Below are 16,996 nucleotides of genomic sequence, written 5' to 3'. Positions count from 1 at the left end.
CTGCTTGCAGTTTTTTTATGCTTTGGTCTTACCGTGGCTAATGCAAGTCACACTGTGATCACAAGATCACAAGTGGTTAAAGAACTTTTTCTTCCACACCATGTGGGCATCATCCCCCAATTGAAAAGGGGAAAGTGTATGCAGCTTGATGAGTTCCATAGGACCAGCCTCCCTCCAAACCAGTGTACCATGAGAGAACTTAAGGACAAAATCCCATTGTGTCACTATTATGACAATGTGGGTGTTGGTCTTAAAGTTTAGGAAGGAGATTTTGCAAAGGCAAAGCATCAGGAATGTCTTTGGGTAGATGTTGTTGGGGCCTTGATTGTCATGTCCAAAACTTTTGATATTTTTTTTCTATATACTTGCATTTCTAACCTGAAAATTCACCACAACAAGCAGTGATTTCTTTCAGTTAAGTGGGGTATTTAACTCCTTCCTCCCGACTACTCTTAGATCTGGAGGAACTAAAGTGTATCAGCTTAATAAGATCACTGTCTGTAAACACAGGATATGGCTTGAAGTGGCTTCTGGTGGCAGAAAGGCTGCTCTTATTTCAAATACCTGTTGCCATGTCATGTGTTACTCCTAAGGGTACCTCCGTATTCCTTCTGGCACCGATTGGCTTCCATGGCCTGGAAAAAGCAATGACTCTGGGGATGCTATTTTGAATTCTCCATGTGTCATATTCCTTTTGTTTGCCTCAACAATGTTACAGAAAGTGAATTGTTAAAAAAAAAGGGGGTGGGGGGAGATATTCACTGGAACATCAGCTTTTGAGTCAAAGATTAATGTTATATCCAATGGCTGTATTTTTATCTTCAATAACCTACATTAAACTTTTTCTGTCAGTTCTTAAGCAAAAAAAAAATAAAATAAAATATCCAGCATATACTTCACTGCTGGAGCTGGTTCTGTAATTTAATTAAACTTTATTGTTGCATTTCCTGCCCTCCATCCTCTTTCTCATTGAATACGCTTCCCATTGTCCCTTTCATTGAAATTACTTCCTCCTCTTGTCAGAAACTCTCCCAACACTTCTTCAAAGGTGGAAAAATAAAGGATTTTTATCAGCAATTTTAAAATGTTTTCTGTGTTGTATTCATTGTATTGAGAAGTCACAGCAGTGACTGGAAACCAAAAAGCCCCGTAATGGTTATTATTGCCTGTAGAGGACTGAGGCTTGACAGGGAATCTGGGTAATGCCCTCACAATACCAAGCACTGATACTTTATTCCTTTTGTGTTCTGTACAGATCTCATCCCTACCACTGCATACAAAAGAGAGTCTCTGAAAAGGTGTCCTATTTATGAAGAAATGGATAGCCTCTACTTGAGAGGGGTTTTTTTTTTTTCTTCCTTTTTTCCAACTTTTAATTGCAGATGAGGTAAAAGCACTGTCAATTGAATCTGATTTGCATGAAATTGCACAGGCATGCTGCTCGTGGTGGCAACTAGGGACTCTCTATTAGCATGAACATTTACAATGTTGATTCTTTATCCAGGTATTCGTGGAAAAAATGCAAGAGCCCTCCAGTGGCCAAAATAATTCCCCAAAACTTGGTGGTGCTTAACCAAAGCCTGTCTAAGCTCTTGATGAGCTTGTGGTACTCACGTAGGCTGTGTGCTGTCACCCAAGTTTATCATGCTGCTTCTCTTATCTTTCATTGTTTTCCTTTGCTTCTGTATTTTATTCACCTGATCTTCTCATCTTTTTCTTAGACTGATGTTTTTTCAGGAATAAATCTTATTTTCATTAGATGTGTATTGTCCTTGCACCAGTAGGGCTTCACTTCCAGTATAAGGACTATCACAGCTCCCATAATAGAAATGCCATAATTACGTCATACCTTATTTTCATGATACTGGAACTGTTTGTTATGTGGATTGTATTGTAATGACAGCCTTTCTGTTCTTGAATTAGAATAATACTTCTATGCTTTTTATAAAGGTGATGTTGATTGTGGAACAAACAAAACTGATCTGTATAGAGTTGTCAAGTTATCTGAATTTTGGACTATAATTTCTTTAAGACCAGGAATAAGTATCTCGTTTCTTTTCTAGAAGAAAATACTGCTAAAAAAAGTAACTAGAATGTATTAAATATATAGTTATCTTACCAATGGAGAAAAAGATCTCACAGAAAAAGTGCTTTAAAATTTCTGGAAAGATTTTGATTGCAGAAATCAAATATTTACAGTGGGAATTAGCACAGTGTTCACTGGTGGATCATTGCCTGTATAGCAGCATGTAATGACACTTTTTAGCTTCATAAAAACTAATTAAGTGCATGTATCTAATCTAGAGTAAAGTGGAAAAGACACTGCTGATGTTTAACTTTATAGTATTGTTCAGCTAGGGGCCCATGCTGAAATTATCATTCTCTCACCTCATCCTGCAGAGAAAATGCACAGCAGTCAGACAATATCAACTCTTTAAATGTCCAAAAGGCATCCGTGTTATGAATAGGTTTCCAACGTGGGGTCAACGTGGAGCGGTACCTTCCCTATGTGGCTGCTGGAAGCCTTTTCAAACCAGGGTGGAAGACTCGTGTATCTTTCCTTTAGGTAAAGTAGTTGACTTCAGTAGTTGACTTGAGGCCGTTTCCTCGTCCCATTGCTTGTGACTTGGGAGAAGAGACCGACCCCCCCTGGCTACATCCTCCTTTCAGGGAGTTGGAGAGAGCGAGAAGGTCTCCCCTCAGCCTCCTTTTCTCCAGGCTGAACACCCCCAGCTCCCTCAGCCTCTCCTCGTGAGACTTATTCTGCAGACCCCTCACCAGCTTTGTTGTCCTTCTTTGGACCTGGTCCAGCAACTTCCAGCTCATAGGTAGCTCAAAAGTTATTTGGAGCAGGAGTCACATGCCTTGTTCTATGCACTACACTAGAAATTAGATGATTTCAAAAAGTGATTTGATGCATTCATGTGTCTCCTAAACACCAAGAAGCAGGTGAGTTGCAAAATGCTGGAAGTTTTGAGAACACATAGGGAAATTATTACTATCTAATTGTCCTACTGTTTGCTTTAGAGTAATAGCCAAGACTGATCGGGAGGCTTAGCTGGTTTTGGTCTGATTTGCAACATCAGTTTTCACTAGCCAAATGACACAAGCTTTTTTTCCCATCTTGTTTCTAATGCTCTTTGAAAGAAGAGGTTTGATAGTGAGATTTGTGGACGCTGGTTCTCAACTGTCTGCTGCAGTAGCTGCTTAAATTGCTGAACTTTTGGTTTAGGTTTGTTTTTTTTTAAATAATATGCAAACCCATCCTTTTGCTGTTTTCCTCCGATTTGATACATTGCCCCTGTAGACTTTTGTATTGGTCAGTCCCTGCATGTTGTTTTAATACCAAATGTTCACCCAAAACCTTGAATGTCCTGTCAGATAGGACCTTGCTTCCTCGATCCTGTGTTCTATGTATATTAAAGGACATGACGTGGTGGCTGTGTTACAATAGTGACAGTACATTAAAGTCCACCTCAGCATCCATGTGGTATTCTTGTAAAATCTTTCTGGTAGCATTTATATGTAAAGACAATAAAAAAATTGTAATTTATGACAATTATGTCAACTTTGTCCTTCCAATTTGGACAAAAATGATCTTGTATAAACTCATACTAAAAAAAAGTTTCTCAAATATTTATTTTAAATCTTCACCTATAGCAGATAAATGTACAGAAAGGGAGAAATCTGATGTTAGTCACTAGCAACATTAATTTACTTCTAGAATGTGCACGACCAATTGCTAATTATCCAGCCTGCTTTTCACTTAGGTGTCACTCTATGTTATTTTCTACTAATTCAGAAAACCTGGATGGGTTGTAGAAATGTGGAATTACAGGTTTGGAACAGATTGCAGATCCACCTTGTTTGGAACTGTGTCAGAGACTAATACCAGATGTTCCAGAGTAAGACATAAATCCTGTAATATATTTGATTTCTCAAAAATCCTAACAGTTACTTCAGTAACGTCAAGGTAAAATTACTTTGCAAAACTTAGATGTGACAATCTATTGGCATAATAACATGTGACAATACTGTTAACATTTTACATTAGAATGCAAATTTGATTGAGCTGGGAATATAATTGCTTTGGAGTATCTTTTGGAGTTGGAAATGAAAGTATTGGAGAACGTTACAGCAGCAACCTAGTTGACATGAATGTGGAAAGGAAGGGAAAAGTGTTGCCCTTTATCTTAATTTCTACATGGAAGCTTCTGAAACTTTTTCAGCCATGCCTGTAATTATCTCTTTGGCTGATTTTATTTCCTATTCTACAGTAATCAGCTAAAGTAATTATTTAAATTGTGACAATTACTGTAGAATACTGTAGCGTTCTCTTTCAGCTACATAATTGTGAAATCCTGTGAGCACCAAATGTTCCCTGCGATCAATGTGCCAGTCTTGTGTTCAGTGTTTTCCACAACTTATTGATATCCAAGAGGAATTCCGCTAGCAGAAAGCTGTGACAATGTTTTGATTTCTGCTCCCCGTCCCCCACAAAAAATTCTTAAAAAAATAATTTTAATCTCATTAAATCCACTGTGTTTTCCCATATTGTTCTATGAGATCTGTGTGCTGAATAGCACTGTCTGGTTTAGGTTTCTGTGTGTTATTATCTACAGCCTTGTTTGTGTTTCATGATTTTGTCATCCCATATGTGTTGAAAAATATTACTATTGTATTGCATTTAACTTTTGTGTCTGTGCATAAAGTGAAAGTCAGGAGAAAAGCAGGGAATTCCCTTGGCTCTCTAACTGCATTTGAATTTAATTTGCCCCTTTCATCTCCTCTTTGTCTTCTCTATTTAAATTGCAAGCCTTTTGGAATGGATTCTCCTACATCCTTCGTAATTGGCCTAACGCCATTGTCAAATGACCCTTAGTCTTTTCAGTAATAAACAAGATTTATAATAACATGAGTTTAAAGATAATCTGGAGACACAAAAGCCCTAATTATGCAAAGGGGGGAAGGGAGTGAGCAGTTGGAAACCCCTTTTCTTTTGGTGTGTTTTTTTTAAACATCTAATTTCTGCGCAAAACAAGTGCAGTGTTAGTTTCAGATACTAATTGTCAATTTTTTGCGAGTTTCTGGATTTGTGGCTACACAGTAAGAAAGATTAAGGTGCACAAATATTAATTGTGAAGTTGTAATTGTTTCTCTGATATCTCTTGGCCATGTCATATCAGTTCAGCTGAAAAGACATCTAAGACTCTGAATAAAGGTAAATACATTTAGTGGGGTAGATAAAGAAAGTGAACTTTATGGTTTTGGGACACAGATGTTGAGGAAGCCACTAAATAATCACTGGACTTTTGGCAAAAACTTGACCAACACTTGTGTCTTATGAACAGCCTGCCAAAAACCCCAGTGCCGTGTTGTGTGGATGACAGTAAAAACTTGACCAACACTTGTGTCTTATGAAGACCCTGCCAAAAAACCCCAGTGCCTTGTTGTGTGAATGACAGCGCTCTATGGAATTTTGATCAAATCCACATCTGTTTTGTTGGCTTATGTTTTATGTAATACAAACCAAGACAGTTTTAAGAAATGGATCTGCCCTGTCCATCTCCATCGATGCAGCCTTTAGCACTCTTTAAATTCCTCACTCATGCTTTGTGGTGGTTTTTTTTTTTGTTTCATTTTTTAAGGTCACATTTCATTTTTGCTGGTGTTAATTCTGAATTCATGAAACTAGTAATTTTCTACTGCTATTTCATAATACCCTATATTGCCTCTCTTTGCTTGAAATTTCATATCTGATGTTCTTAATGTTAAGGTCAATTTTATTGATTCTTTGGATCTATTCTTCCACTGCATTTTTACTAGGCACACACAGAGAGGGTAACTAATCTTAATATCTTGCATTCACAACTCTGTTTAGCATGAAATCGGTAACTGACATATTAATTATAATAATCTGTTAAATATACTTTACCTACATGTTAATTATAGCAGACCATTCTCATTTATTTTTCTGGGTAGGCTATTAATTCAACCCAGATGGTACAGCTTTTTCAGACTGTAACACTCAGTGTTAACAGAATAAATCATGTTGCCAAGATACAGGAGCAAAAATGTTATCACATCTGAATAGGTTTTAAAATGATATAACCATGAAAGAAACTTACCTTTTAATCAGGGAAGAAGCTTATTTAGAGCAGGGTCAGTAACCCAGGCCTGCTTTGTAAGACTTGAGGCATTACTTGGAAGTACAGGAGTTTCTATTGTGTTCCAGAATATCAAACATTTTAAGAGAATACCTTTTTTTCTTTGCCTAAATTAAGCAACCTAAAAGACATGATGGAAATTAATTGTCTCATTCTATTTGAGAAAATAATGAGGACTGTTTCTTCATGCTCTTCAGCAGACATAGTTAGAATGCCACGTTTACTGTTAGCAATCCCTGTTTAAAGGAAAGGAATCTGCACTAATTGTAAATAATATGTAAAAATTCTTCCCAACTCACCTTTAATTAAAATAGATACTGATACCAGTTCTTTCCTCTTCCACCTTTCCCCCATTAGTGTGCTCAATATGCAGTTCTCTGCTGGCTACAGAGAGTAGGATTTTTACTGAGATGTGAAACAGGTTTTAAGTGACACGTTACTTGTTGAGTACCTCATTTTTTAATTCAGTCTCCTCTCCTACATGCATTCACACACGCCTCCACCATGTTTACTTGCAGACTATCTTGTGATTTTTTATTTTTTTTTTAACTCTCATTGGACATATTCTAGAGACATAAGCTGGATCATATTTGGGTATTTCAAAGCCTACTACTTCATCTAGATGAATGAATCAAGGTAATCATTTATAAAATAAGATTAATGTCGCCTTTAGCTTCTTTTTTACTATGTAGCATAAACAGTTTTTGAATGATGAACAAGGAGTTTTTCATTACGAAAACCTGGGTAACCTAGTTAGACTGAAGATGCACTCTTTCTAAGTATAGAGAAACAGACTGTTCTTATTTTCTTACTCTGTTACAAGGAATAAATGTAATAATAATGCTTCTAAGTGTATTATCTGCTTGTAACCAGAAAGAAAATGATAAACTTGAGAACCTGAAGCTTATGTATCAAAATCTTCTTGGTGTCTAGGTGTATTTTCCAAAACACTGTAGGCATGGTAGAATAAAATGGGATGTTTCTGCGATTTTCAGAAAATACTCATTTCTTTTCAGAAATACTCACTGTAAAAGGTTGCATTTTGGAGGGAATTTGTGCAGGGCAATTAAGTGTTAGCAATTACTGTTTGAACCTTTCTAGATAGAACCGCTTTTACGGTTCACTAGCACTTTTGGGACACATACTAATTCAACAGTCAAGAAAAAGCAAGGGAAGAACAATGCCTTAAGTACTACTAATTCTTTCATAATTTCAAGTCTAATTTTTGTATTTTCGAAGCAAAAATGGGTATGACTTGAGAGACAGCTTGGTATGAATTATACCTCTTTACTACTATGAAAACGGGACCAATAGTTGACGTTTCAAGTTCTCCAGCACAAACCCTTAGTCTGGATTCAATAATCAGCTATACCATATTGCCTTCTGTTTTTTTTCTAGTATTAGAAAGTGTACATTTTAAACTCTGAATCATAGTTACCAACCATATAAAATGGGACTGTTTGCTAATTGCTGTTAAACATGCTGTTAATTGCTTTCCTCATTGGGAATCTGGGCTCTTGGCAGTTCATCTCTTGGAATTAATCTGTTTCATTAAGGGCAGGTAAAAGAAGATACTCGAGTCCCAGTCTTGAGGATTTAAAGGAATAGAAAAAGAGTCCCAGATTCTTTTGTAGACTTGAGAGAAATGTAATTTTCGTAATCTTTTTACCTCTCTGACTGTCTGGACAAAATGGGGTGAAACTATCAAACCATAATATTCACCGAGTACAATTTGGTCCCCCAGCCTCTGTGTTTAAGCCATTGGGAGAAACAGTTGAAAAATTTCCTAAGTGCCAGATCTGTAGAGCTACCAAAGGCATGCTATTAACCCACAGCAGGAATTAGCATAATATACAGTCCTCTTGATAACCCCGTTAAGCTTATTGGGCCAAATTCTACTAATTCTACTTCTTTTCTTCCTGTACAACAGCTGTGGGAAAGACCTATGGGCTGAAATTGGCCCAGTGAGTACAGTGCTAGCCCTCGATTTGAAAGGAACGTGCCCAAAAAGAGCATGAAAAACCAACAACAAAGCCAAAGTATAAGCTAAAACATATGAATTACAACTCGGAAATGTTTCTAAACTAACTATCGGTAAGAACTACAAAAACACTGCGTGGTTACGAGGAGCTTTTAGCTGGGGAACGTAAAATCTTAAATGGCACAGATAACGTCAATCTGAATTACCGTTTTCAGAATGACACAGATGTTCGGATAAGGAAGCATAAATGGAAATTAAAGAGAAACAAATTCAGAACAGATGTCAGGAAGCATTTTTTTCATGCCGGGAATCACAAACGTGTGGAATGGCCTACCAGGCAAGATTGTTAAGGCAAAAGCACAGGGGACGTTCAAGAAGTGATCAGATGGCATCGTAGGGGAATTGAGTAGTAAAAAAGGAAATGAGCATGCATAAGGCAAATGGTTTTAATTTAATCCCAAACAATGTCCGTGTTCTTACGTTATTAATGCTTGCATATTTACCTTGGATAAACACACTGAATTCTTACATTAAAGAAATGCATAAAATATCCTCTTTCTGATAACACAATCAAGACAAATTTGTCATCTTTCCTGTAATGTCTTTAAAAATTGCCTGTATAACAAACAAATTTTTTGGCACAAATTCTATCTGTATTCCTGTTGGTCATCTGTAGATGTTAGCCATCAGGTCGTAGGGGAACTTAGGAACGACTTAAAAATATATTTCTCCGGAATGACATCTTGTTGATGCTGTCACTTATCTTTTTAGGATGCTTGCTCCCCTGAGCTCTGTTTTCACACCGTGCACGGGTGGAAAAGACAATGTACTTCAGCTTATCTTCTGGGAAGAAGCAGATGTATAATGCTCAAAGCCCCAGTCCCACACCACTTACTGGTGTAACTTTGTGTTTTGCCTGGTCTGTTAGTTTCAGTGGGGCTCCGTGTGCACAGTTCCATGCAGGACTGGGTTCAAATACTTTGTGTGACTCTGGTAGGACAAGCAGGTGTGTCTCAAAATAAGGAATCGTGGTTTCTGTGACAGACTTTATATTTCCTTGTAGAGAACTTTGAACCTCAAATGGGTAAAGATACAGAAACTAGAGATCCCAAAAGCCAGATCCAGCTTCTGAATGTGAGAATCAATATTTTGCATCGTCGCATTTTGCCTGGTTGAGTCCAATGGCAAATAAAGGAAAGATGAAAATAACAAGTGACTCTGAGCCATGTTTACAGGCCCCTTTTGTTACCTCACTGAGCACTGAAAGTAGCTCTGGAAGTTCCTGTAATTGCATTGTTTGCAGCTTATAGCATAAGCAGAATAAGCAAAATGTTTTGTTTTGGCTTTTTTTTTATTGTTTCTTTGTCCATTTCTCTTCTTCTTCCCTAGTGTTCTCACTGCCTGTCTTGTCTCAGTTACCATATAGCTGCTGCCCCAGGGGAGTCCTTGCGAAGAGGTCTATATAGGACACCAATAAGAACATTGGGCATCTCGAGGAGCTTGGAACTAAAAGCCTATCAGGATTTGTTCCTTTCATGCTAAAAGCAAACTTGGTTTAAAAGTTTGTTTCATGGATATAGAAGTTTGGCTCACGTGCATAATAGTACAATTAAAATTCAGCGTAACTGTGTTGTGAGATTTTTCCCTCTCAACAGTGTTACTACAACGGGCTAAAAAGACCAGACCTCAGCCTAGTAAATGATGATGAAAAAATGAAGGAAAGTATTTTGTAGGTTTTGGAGAACCACATCCCCACTGTGTAATCTGTCACTGCGCTCTTGAAAACAATGGCAATTGAAGTAAACAACATTGTGTTGCTTTCCCACTGGCTGGGTGGTGTTTTACCGTCTGTTGTAACATTACTGTCTGTCTTATCAGGATTTTAATTTTGCAGACGTAGAAATGTAATGGAATCCACCTGGTGGATAATTTAGTTTATGCCTTCCACTTAATCTTAGTTTCTAGTCCCATAAGTCCCTGACTTGTAAAGTAAATTAATCAATTCATCATCGATTTTATGTACCACTTCCCTTTAAGCTGTTCTTAGATAATATTTGATCAGTGTATATTTAAAACTCCTAATGTTTAAACAAATCATCACCTTGTCATTTAGGTGTAGACGGAGAAAACTAAACAATACGGTGTTAACTTATCTGTCATAGGCTGAAAATACTGTCTAGGCTTATCTTATTTTAATGTGCTTTTGACATAAAACCAGTTCACTAAGTCACATACTGAGAAATTCAATAGCAGAATGGGCTTAGTGATTTACTAACATGGTATGTAAATCTCATAGTCATATGGATTAGGAACTCCATAGACAAAGGAAGAGAGCTGTAAGAAAAATGCAGCCATGAGTTACTTTTGAAGGTTCTGCAGTTTTAATCATAACCTCATGTTGATATTCCTATTTCCATTGCGCTTGGCAGCAAGTTGCTGTTTTAAAATTGTATTTCTATTTCATTGGCAGTGTCTGAATTACAACGATCCATGGCAACATTTTCTTAATTATGTTACTATCAGTTAATTAACGCTTGTACAATGCATACTGGGCATAGATTAGAAAGCGAATGAAGACATGTCCCATGTCAAGGAGAACAGGCTGGGATTTTACAAATGAAGAGGTCTAACAGAGTTCAGCATCAGTTCCCTTTGACTTGCAATGAGAAGTCAATACCTGCCTTCTCTACCATGCTTTGAAAACCCCAGCAGTAGAGTGAAGGGGCTGATCCTACAGGATCTCAGGAGACTGAATATGGCACGTCAGTCTCTCCCCATCCAAAGGCAGCACTGCACAAATTTGGTAGTGATTTTGTAAAACTGAACCATGGGACTAGATATCTCAGAAATGACATAAACTCTATTAATAGTATTGAATGCAAAGATCAACGTTCACCACATTCTTCGATGTGTTTTTGTTGTATCGTTAGGTGCAACAGACTTTTATGCAACACCTTTATACAGTCTTACCAAGAATTTCTCTTAATTGTTTCAACAAAAAAGACCCCCAAACCTTTACCCCTTATTTTTATTTCCCTTCTGCAGGTAAGACTCAAAGTTGCAGAGTTAAAATGTGTGAGATCACACCTTTTTCAAGGTGGCAGAAGTCTATTATTGTTGAGACAGCAGGAACAATGGGCTAAACTTCTCAGAGCTACATCTTGTCAAAGACACATCCCAGCATGATTTTTGAAGTAAAAAGACACATCCCAGGACAATTTGAGAAATGGTATGTATTATACACACCTATTCAGTACTATCTAGCTGGCATGTTAAAGGCAACCTCATTTTTGTTTGGAAGTACTCTCAATTCTAAACCAGTTCTGTCCATTTCCATGACTTTGAACACAAAAGAATACATTCTTATATGAGTAGCAAGATATTTTAAATAATGAAATATAATTCCATCAGCACCATGTTCTCCTGTTATTTATTACTGTACTAAATTATCTACAACTGAAGACATCCAGTTTATAATGAGATATCTGATGATTTATTTTTGCAAAAAATATTAGCTTTATTATTTATTAATTCTAACAGTATTCCTCCGTGTATACTCCATAAATATTAACATATCTGATGTCTTGTAAAGATAGGATGAAAATAGCATTATGCCTGATGTATGGGGAACATTTGACATCTCATTTTTATGTAGTTGATCTTCCCTGGCTTATAGTACCAAGAAGCTCAATTAATTAAGAACTTGTGTCAAACAAAAATAAAAATAGTGCTAGTGTAAGGATACTTGGAGACTTGCATTTGGACTAAAAACACTGTTTAGCCATGAACATTATCACAGAGGCAATAAAGTGGAAGAATGTGTTTTGTTCGTTTATGGAAGACTAAATAAATTACAAAATTCTTTTAAAATTACTGTATTGCTCAACAAATGCCCATGTAAAAATATTGAGAGCTGTGTGAGGATATTGTGGTATGTCCTCACAGAAGCTCTCAAGTTCTCTTAAAAATAATATTTATGCTAGATATTATTGTAGTAATATCAAAACTGAACCGCTATCTACATTTACTGTTAAAAATAAGCCAGATACCTCATCATGATGCTGTATGAATACAGCTGTTGTTTGAAATGCACAAAGACCATCTGGAATTTGAGGTTTATCAGAAGATTATTGTTCAAGGCTAGTTTATCTCAAAACCCCAAATCCTTTACATTTGTGCTGACATAGTCTTTTGTAGAGTCTGATGTAGAGAGATTTCCTTTAAGCTTGTTATATGTTTGGTCTTATTAAGAACATGACAATCACTTTTGTTTTTATATATATGATTAAATACAGTTCTGTCTTTCTACTTATTTTAAGGATAAATTTACAGGTTCTTTCATTGTCATTTCTGCCAGATTTTCTCTTCAGAAGGAAGAATTTATCTGTCACATAAACTGTAAATGCACTGTATTAACACAGAGATCATGAAGACAGAAGAACTTGATGTTTATCCATGTTTCCCCAATTATAGGTAAGCCTGAAACACTCCAAGGGGCATTGTAGTGATTTGATAAATGCAAATTTAACATAGAATTAAACATGACATAAATAATTTATATTATAGGTTGATCTTTGCTTTCTATCTTTGAGCAAACAATTTGTTTTTCTAAATAACTTGTTATAGGTAAGCCAGCAAAATGTTCCTGTTCTGTGGGGAGGAGAAGGCAGAGTTCCCAGTTACAACTGGTTGATTGTGTGGGGGTGAAAAGTCCCAGCTGATAACTTGATAACAAGAGAACACTAGGAAAAAGGAGTAATCTCATGGCTGTAACTAAAACACATTATGTCATATATTCTGTCAGGCATTTAATTTCTTTAGTTTTCTAGGAAATATAAAGAGACCAGTAGTACTTTGGTGAGCTCTGCTTTTTTTTTTTTTTTTAATATGCAATACAGTAGTTCCAGATGTGTCTGAAGCCAGTGTGAAATTGGTGGATTCAAGAAGGCTTACTTAAAAACCATTACTAAAAAGACCATTGCAAACATCTCCATGTGTACAGCATCGAGGGGACTCGGACATTTCTGTGCCATTTTGGAAAAAAATGGTGCTGGGTTTGCTCGCTGCCATTGACAGCAGCTCAACGAAGCTGAATATATTCTTTGAGATTCAACATGCTGTGATATCAGTATCCCACTGTTTCTGTATCAGTGTTGTCACCTATAGATAATTACATTTAAAAATTATTATCAGGTTATGTGACATAATACGAAGGAGGCATTTAGCAGTTCCTTAACATTGTGAAATGACAAATAGTTTGGATTTGCTATGTATTTATTAGTACAAAATGGGGAAGAATCTAAGTAGCATATGTACATACAAACGTTTATATAGAGTCCTGTACAAAATACTAAATGAGGTAACTGGTGCATACTCTAGATGATGTTTTAAAGCATGAAGCTCAAGCTGTGACCCTGTAATCATTGAAGGAGTGCTGGGCAGCCTTGAGGTGCACTGGCTGGAGTGGAACAGCTGATTGCTAATATAAGGCAGAATCCATACATAAAAACAAAGCAAAGAAACCTGTGTGATTTCTAGGAATTATTGAGATGCCCCTCAGTACTGCATGTGTGTCTGGAATTCTAAATAATTTTCTGGATGCATTTATTCCATATCCTTGGTATAAAATACCTACAAATAGATTCTAGGGCTCTCCAAAGGCTTGGATGTATTTGCTACTCCTCACATATTTCTGAAATCTATTGTCAGTCATTTGACAAAGTCTCAATGTCAAATAACTGCCAGTTCACTAACATTCCAGACTGTCACCTGCATTTTACTTCTTTCCTGGCAGGAAAAAGCATTCTTGCAGAGGGTTTTCTTCTGGAGGCAGCTGGCTACAAAATCTTTTTCCTGCCAAACCCTAATTTTTTGAAGGCCTGTGGGTGGGGTTAAGGCTGCTGCTGCAGAGACTCAAAGCTAACCCTAGGCAGGGAACGTGGCACTTCCTTTTGCTAGCAGAACTTCATTTTGGTGCAGCTCACGTCAGTCTCGAGCTTGATGCAAAGCTCCTTAGTCCTATAATTTTTCTTTGTGTAAGTTAGTGCTTTGGAGTCGAGTCAGAATTTTCTGTAGATGCTACGTCCAGTAGACATATGTTATGTCAGGAAAAATAACCACAGTGACAAAACTCTTTTGTGTAACAGTTTGGCACAAAAGATAGAGGAAAGCAGGGCAAAGATGAATTGCATTGAAGAGATGCTTTTTTCCCCAGATCAGAACAGAGAAAGGATTGGCATAATCCATTTTGAAATTAAGAACGCTATAACAAAGCATAATATAACACTGGAAGTATACTATATATTACAGTAATGAGAATAGAATAATTCTGGTGTGTCACATCCCTCATACATCTATTTTGTATATTTGAAGAGAGATGTCTTTTATTTAATAATTTTGTAAAGTCTTTGTCAAATATTGTGACCTTGACTCTTGCATTTCTTGCTGTTAGAACAATACAGAAGTGGTGGATCAGACTGTGTTAAGATTTTACACGGGTACCTTTTATCTGTGCTTTCTCCAAACTGAAGGTTAAACTTGGTGTGTGGTTTTAAAAGTGACAAAAAAGGAAATGTACCAAAAGGATGGAATTAATATATAAAACACGCGAGTTAGTGTAGAATGCATTTTGCTTGCTCTTCAAATGGTGTTACACCCCTGCAATGATAAGGGCCTGATTTGTTTTTTTCTTTTCTTTTTTCTTATATAGCATATTTTTTGAGTTGAGAAACAAGAGACCAGTATGATTATCTGGGCCTCAGAGAGAATTGTGGCAGGAAATGTAAGTATAATTTAAATATCCAGTAGATATTTGTTAACTGTGATACTGTTGAGCACAAAATAAGCTTGATTGATATGCATCTATCTAGCCTTTTTAAGAATTGTGTATCAAAGGATAAAGCATTTGCATTTTGTACAAAGTATGAGGCTGTAGCCGTATCAATATCACTATAATTACACTTCTAATCTTTCCTCTGAGTATCTCGACTTTCCTTGGTGGCTGGCATCAAACTTTTAAAAAAAAAAGATTATTAATATCCATATTTGAGTTTGTGAGAACTTTTACCTGAATTTCTCGATGCATTATCTGAAAGAAGAAATAGTCTGAAAAAAAGAGCGTTAGCTCTTTTCATATTTGAAGTATAAGAGCAGAATAGGATACAAAAAAAGCAATATACTGGGTGTATTTTGTGATCACTTACAATACAAATTAGAACAGACTTACTGGGCTCTATTTGGCAGAAAATGGTAACGTTACGCAAGAAGGCAGATATCATGTCCAAATATGGGCAGGGATAAATCCAGCCAAAAAACCCAGTCGTGGATGCAGATGTCCCTGCTGAAGTTTTTGCACCTGGGCCATTTGGTTTCCAAACTGACCTCATGACTGGCCACAATGGCTGCCTTCTCTTCAAGAGCCAAAAGAGGAAGAGGCTTAAGTGGGTCCATATGGCACACAACAATCGGCAGCAAAGACGCATTGCCAACTTGGTATCGCAACTACAGTTTGTATTTCAATGTGCTATGGAATTGGTTCACTATTCACAGAAGAGCAAGTACTGCCAGGAGCAGCTTAATCTATGAATTTATCTAATTATGTCCTAAAAGCACCGGAGAACTGCAGTATGATTTCAGATGTTGTGAGATGAAGCCAAAGTCAATTTAACCTGAACTGTGCAAATTCTAATTTGCATTCAGAATCAAGAAGTTGAGCTTCTCTTATGGATAGTGGCAATAAAAAAAAGTTGTACTGTACAATATCCTTTGGGTAGGAAGCAGAATATACCATCAGTTGACTTCCAGGAGTTAAAGAAAACTGATAAAAAATTGCAAATAAGCTATTGAACACGATTATCTGTGACCTTCAACAACTTTTTGTTGTTTTTCATTCCCACACTTGACTTCATAATAGAATTTAAGCAATGATACACATCTGAGAAGACTAAAAGACCTTTGATATAATTGCCGTGAAGCTAGAAAATCAAATGATATTACTGTAAAATTCTTGTAATAGCCTAGGCAATAACTTGACTGTGTTTGAGTGCTACAGCTCTGTTTGTTCACTGGTTGTTCATTATGTAGTTTTATTGGTTATTTTTTCCCTTTTATCGTCTGTTGATAGAGCGTACTTAACTATTTATGAGTCTATCCAAGGGTGAAGTTTGCTGATTCCTGGTTGGAATTCTAAGTGAGAGGAAGGTAATATTGCTGGGTAGTGTGACATCTGAGTGTATTTGTTCCATTGTCATAACTAGAAAAAGATTTATGGGAGTCATTCTTTCCAGCTGAAGACAGCCACGTAGTTTGGGTAGGACATTGCCTTGTAACTCTGGTATTCTTTTTGACTAGTGGTAGGTATGAATCAAACACACATCTGCATTTTATAACCCTGTCCCTAAGGTTATACTTAAACCAGATCTTTTTAGGAGAAAAAAAATCATTAAAAACTGAGGAGTTTCTTTAGTTGGTATATCTCTGGACATCCTGGTACTACTTGGAAATGCTGTGGTAGGAGCATTAGTCAAAATAGGAGTATTAGTCAAATTAAAATATTGTATGATATTGAGAGATCACTAAAAATACATAGCAGGTGACCTGAAGATAGTCTTCCATCAGGTTTTATTGGGTTCAGACTTGAGCCTAAAAAAATTTCTAATTTTTTTTGCTGATTAAGGAGTATTCATTCAGTGGTTCAATTCCTGTCCCCCCCCGCAATGTAGAAAACTATTCCCACCCTATTTTTACAGTGGATGTGCTACTGCTATTTAGTTTGTGGAGCTTGGAGCTCCTCTTTTTTTATTTTTATTTTTTTTTTTTAATCTGCCTGTCACTGCAATAAGCTCACATT

At 36.6% G+C, this 16,996-nt stretch overlaps 1 long non-coding RNA gene across 1 annotated transcript; it reads left to right on the top strand.

Annotated features, from left to right (window-relative positions):
* Positions 1–11,205: 11,205 nt before the first annotated feature.
* Positions 11,206–14,929, top strand: LOC106888215. The gene is made up of 3 exons (XR_001412067.1): positions 11,206–11,377; positions 12,506–12,621; positions 14,858–14,929. It is a non-coding gene; the product is annotated as an uncharacterized LOC106888215 (long non-coding RNA).
* Positions 14,930–16,996: the final 2,067 nt, after the last annotated feature.

This window comes from Calidris pugnax, unplaced genomic scaffold (assembly GCF_001431845.1).
Source record: "Calidris pugnax isolate Ruff unplaced genomic scaffold, ASM143184v1 scaffold28, whole genome shotgun sequence".
Classification (NCBI taxonomy): domain Eukaryota; kingdom Metazoa; phylum Chordata; class Aves; order Charadriiformes; family Scolopacidae; genus Calidris; species Calidris pugnax.
The sequence above is the reverse complement of the archived record's forward strand: the minus strand, read 5'-3'. Positions and strand labels throughout refer to the sequence as shown.